Source organism: Homarus americanus, unplaced genomic scaffold, assembly GCF_018991925.1.
Source record: "Homarus americanus isolate GMGI-L3 unplaced genomic scaffold, GMGI_Hamer_2.0 scaffold25827, whole genome shotgun sequence".
NCBI classification, from domain to species: domain Eukaryota; kingdom Metazoa; phylum Arthropoda; class Malacostraca; order Decapoda; family Nephropidae; genus Homarus; species Homarus americanus.
In genome coordinates, this window is record NW_024738300.1 from 5,715,856 (window position 1) to 5,721,669 (window position 5,814).

The following is a 5,814-nucleotide window of genomic DNA, read 5'->3' on the forward strand; positions in this document are numbered from 1 at the left end:
ATATTCACTGGGACAACATTGTAGGTGACTATGAATCTGAAGACTACCTAGACGCAGTGCAGGACAATTCTTTGAAACAACTAATTGCAGAACCTACTAGAGGTAACAATATATTAGACCTAGTATTAACAAATAAAGAAAATATTATCAAAGATATCACAGTAGGGGAAGAACTAGGAAACAGTGATCACAGAGAAATCAGGTTTACCTTAAATTGGGAAACGAAAAACAATGACAGTATGGTCAGAGTCCCAGACTTTCGATTGGCGGGTTATGAAGGGTTAAGAAGGTACCTAGGTGAGGTCGCCTGGGAACAGTCACGTCAGTCCCTAGTAGGAACAGGTGAGGTCACAGATGACACAACAATTGATCATGACTATAATAGATTCACTAGTATACTACGTAAAGCACAAGAACAAAATATACCATACAGAAAAATTAGGTCAAATACGAATGAACCAAGGTAGATGACCAGAAAACTTAAACATGACATAGGAATAAAGAAAGGAATTTATAAGAAATTAAAGGGAGGGAAGGAGCAGCTCAGAAATAGGTATAATGAACTATCTAGGAATGTTAAGAAAAATATAAGGAAGGCAAAAAGAGACTACGAAATCGGGACAGCGAGAGAATCCAAAGCGAATTCAAAGGGATTTTTCCAGGTATATAGGACAAAGGCCAAGGGCAAAGTTGGGCCTTTAAAGACAGGGAGAGGGGAAGTGATCAATGACAGTGAGGAAAAGAGCAAAGCACTGAACAGCTACTTTTTATCAGTTTTCACAAAAGAAATTCACGAGGAAATTCCAGAGGTGGAACTGATATTTAGAGGAAATGAAAGAGAGAAATTAAAGAATATCACTATCACCTAATCTATATAAATGCATGTACACCTAATCTATATAAATGCTGATACACCTAATCTATATAAATGCAAATATAGCTAATCTATATATATGCACGTACACGTAATCTATATAATTGCAGATACACCTAATCTATATAAATGCAGATACAACTAACCTATACAAATGCAGACACACCTTATCTATAAAAATGCAGATACACCTAATCTATATAAATGCAAATATAGCTAAACTATATAAATGTACGTACACCTAATCTATATAAACGCAGATGCACCTAATCTATATAAATGCAGATACAACTAACCTATATAAATGCAGATACCCCTAATCTATATAAATGTTTATTCACCTAAACTATATAAATGCAGATACACCTAATCTATATAAATGCAGATGTAACTAACCTATATAAATGCAGAAACACTAATCTATATAAATACAGATACACCAAATCTATATAAATGTAGATACAACGAACCTAAATAAATGCACGTACACCTAATCTATATAAATTCAGATACACTTAATCTATATAAATGCAGATACATTTAATCTACATAAATGCAGATACACCTAATCTATATAAATGCAGATACTCCAAATCTATATAAATGCACGTACACTTAATGTATATAAATACAGATACACTTAATCTACATAAATGCAGATATACCTAATCTATATAAATGCAGATACACCAAATCTATATAAATGTAGATACAACTAACCTATTTAACTGCACGTACACCTAATCTATATAAATACAGATACAATCTATATAAATGCAGATACACCTAATCTATATAAATGCAGATACACCTAATCTATATTAATACATATACACCTAATCTATATAAATGCTGATACACCTAATCTATACAAATGCAAATACGGCTAATCTATATAAATGCACGTACACGTAATATATATAATTGCAGATAAACCTAATCTATATAAATGCAGATACAACTAACCTATATCAATGCTTATACCCTGTTACGCCGTTTCTTAATTTACTTTAATATCCAGATTCTAGGCGTAACCAAACAAAAAAAGTGAAGTAAATTAAAAGGGAATAAAAATGAATAAAGTAAACCTTTAAGAAATTAATTAAATTAAATATTAACACAATTAAGAGCCTCGTAGGCTGTCACAAATTGATTCACTATCGAAACCTTTAAGACATAAATGATACTAGAACATCGAAACATCAAAAGAATAAAAATAAAGCATTGTATTACGTTAACAACACATAAACATAAAAAAACTAACACTGAAATTAACTAACGTGAAACAACACTGAATTACTTAAATGTAACTAAGCATGCACTGATGGACACAGAAGAGACCTAAATAGGTACTCACCAAATATACCACATTGATGGCAACAGGAACAACACCAGAAATAAAATGAAGTATAAGTAACAGGTGACAAGTGTCACTCAAAAGAACGTGAACTGAATGACAAGGAGGACTGGACTGAACTCCGTCAGTTGGTGGACCACTATATATACGGCCAATTCCCGCCAAAAACCCGCAGGTGGGTCGTTTAACGATGCAGATGGTCGTTAGAGAGAAAGAATGCTTGTTACAATACTAAATGAAAAAATAAGATGGGCTTGAACAAATAATAACAGGTAAAACCTTAACAGCACAGGGTAAGGTGACTAGATTATATAATAGTAAATTTAACACATCATTACAGGAATAATATGGAACAACATGGAAGCATGTTAAAAAAAAATAGAAAAATACAACAGGTCGTAACAACCCCGAAACTAAATAAATGTTGATTCACCTAATCTATATAAATGCATATACACCTAATCTATATAAATGCAGAAACATTAAACTATACAAAGTGCAGATACACCATATCTATAAAAATGTAGATACAACTAACCTATATAAATGCACGTACACCATATCTATATAAATCCAGATACACCTAATCTCTATATATGCAGATACACTTAATCTATATGAATGCAGATACACCTAATCTATATAAATGCAGATACACCTAATCTAAATAAATGCAGAAACACCTAATATATACAAATGCAGATACAACTAATCTATAAAAATACCGTTACACCTAATCTATATAAATGTTGATTCACCCAATCTATTTAAATGTAGATACATGTAATATATATCACAACTATACCTAATCTATATAAAAGCAGATACAACCTAATCTATATAAATGCAGATACACATAATCTATATAAATACAGATACACCAAATCTATATAAATGGAGATACATCTAATATATATAAATGCAGATACACCTAATCTATATAAATGGAGAAACACCTAATCTATTTGAAATGTTGATTCTCCTAATCTATATAAATGCAGATACACCTAATCTATGTAAATGCACGTACACCTAATCAATATAAATGCAGATACACCTAATCTATATAAATGCAGAAACAACTAATCTATATAAATGCAAGTACACCTAATCCATTTAAATGCAAATACAGCTAATCTATATAAATTTACGTACACCTAATCTATATAAATGCAGATTCACCTAATTTATATAAATGCAGATACACCTCATCTAAATAAATGCAGATTCACCTAATTTATATAAATGTAGATACACCTAATCTATATAAATGCACGTACTGCTAATCTATGTAAATGCAGATACACCGAATCAATATAAATGGAGATACATGTAATCTACATAAATGTTGATTCACCTAATCTATATAAATGCAAATAAACCTGATCTATATGAATGCAGATAGAGCTAATCTATATAAATGCAGGCTACACTTAGTCTATATTAATGGATATACACCTAATGTATGTAAATGCAGATACACCTAATGTATATAAATGTAGATACATCTAATCTACATAAATGCAGATACACCTAATCTATATAAATGCACGTACACTTAATCGATGTAAATGCAGATACACCAAATATATATAAATGCAAATACAGCTAATCTATATAAATGCACTAAAACTAATCTATATAAAGGCAGATACACCTAATCTATGTAAATGCAGATAAAACGAACCTATATAAATGCAGATTCCCCATTCTATATATATGTTGATTCACCTAATCTATATGAATGCAGATACACCTAATTTATATAAATGCAGATACAGCTAACCTATATAAATGCAGATACACCTAATCTATATGAATGCAGATACACCTAATCTATATAAATGCAGATACAACTAAGCTATATAAATGCAGATACACCTAATCTGTATAAATGTTGATTCACCTAATCTATATAATTGCAGACACACCTAATCTATATGAATGCAGATACAACTAATCTATATAAATGCCGATACACCGAATCTATATAAATGTTGATTCACCTAATCTATATAAATGTAGATACACCTAAAATATATCAATGCAGCTACACCTAATCTATATAAATGCAGATACACCTAATCTATATAAATGCAGATACACATAATCTATATAAATACAGATACACCAAATCTATATAAATGGAGATACACCTAATCTATATAAATGCAGATACACCTAATATATATAAATGCAGATACACCTAATCTATATAAATGGAGAAACACCTAATCTATATAAAATGTTGATTCTCCTAATCTATATAAATGCAGATACACTTAATCAATATGAATGCAGATACAGCTAATACATATAAATGCAGAATACACCTAATCTATATAAATGCACGTACACCTAATCTATATAAATGCAAATTCAACTAATCTATATAAATGCAAGTACACCTAATCCATTTAAATGCAAATACAGCTAATCTATATAAATTTACATACACCTAATCTATATAAATGCAGATTCACCTAATTTATATAAATGCAGATACACCTAATCTATAAAAATGTAGATTCACCTAATTTGTATAAATGCAGATACACCTAATCTATATAAATGCACGTACTCCTTATCTATGTAAATGCAGATACACCGAATCAATATAAATGGAGATACATGTAATCTATATAAATGTTGATTCACCTAATCTATATAAATGCAGATACACCTGATCTATATGAATGCAGATACAGCTAATCTATATAAATGCAGATACACTTAATCTATATAAATGCAGATACACCTAATCTATATAAATGCAGATACACCTAATTTATATAAATTAAGATACTCCAAATCTATATAAATGTACGTACACTTAATGTATATAAATGCAGATATACCTAATCTATATAAATGCAGATACACCAAATCTATATAAATGTAGATACAACTAACCTATTTAACTGCACGTACACCTAATCTTTATAAATGCAGATACAATCTATATAAATGCAGATACACCTAATCTATATAAATGCAGATGCACCTAATCTATACAAATGCATATACACCTAATCTATATAAATGCTGATACACCTAATTTATACAAATGCAAATTCGGCTAATCTATATATATGCACGTATTCGTAATATATATAATTGCAGATACACCTAATCTATATAATTGCAGATACAACTAACCTATATCAATGCTTATACCCTGTTACGCCGTCTCTTAATTTACTTTAATATCCAGGTTCTAGGCGTAACCAAACAAAAAAAGTGAAGTAAATTAAAAGGGAATAAAGATAAATAAAGTAAACCTTTAAAAATTTAATTAAATTAAATATTAACACAATAAAGAGCCTCGTAGGCTGTCACAAATTGATTCACTATCGAAACCTTTAAGACATAAATGATACTAGAACATCGAAACATCAAAAGAATAAAAATAAAGCATTGGATTACGTTAACAACACATAAACATAAAATAACTAACACTGAAATTAACTAACGTGAAACAACACTGAATTACTTAAATGTAACTAAGCAAGCACTGATGGACACATAAGAGACCTAAATAGGTACTGACTCTGCAGTGCGCCTCTTCAGGCAGTGGATAGTT